The sequence below is a fragment of the Rhagoletis zephyria genome, unplaced genomic scaffold (assembly GCF_001687245.7).
Source record: "Rhagoletis zephyria isolate East Lansing unplaced genomic scaffold, Rhagoletis_zephyria_1.1 Rzeph_scaffold_00472, whole genome shotgun sequence".
NCBI classification, from domain to species: Eukaryota; Metazoa; Arthropoda; class Insecta; order Diptera; family Tephritidae; genus Rhagoletis; species Rhagoletis zephyria.
Window position 1 is genome coordinate 1 of NW_016157556.1, and position 279 is coordinate 279.

Here is a 279-nt window from a genome sequence, read left to right on the forward strand (position 1 = left end):
CTGCTCCTGCAACTAGAAGCACAATACATATAAATACTGCATTGAAATTGAAAAATGCGTAAATATAACGAAAACTTGCGTACATCATACGAAATATGACGACCTACTATGAAAATATGAGACCTCAGATCTTTAATATTATTATTATTATAATTATAAGCTTTTATTTAACTTGGTCATCCCGCGGTAATCGCGGAAATTTCCAATCGATTTTAAACTAACTTCCCGACAAGCTAGAATCTTGAAATTTTCAGCATAGTTCCAATCACGATGACAATG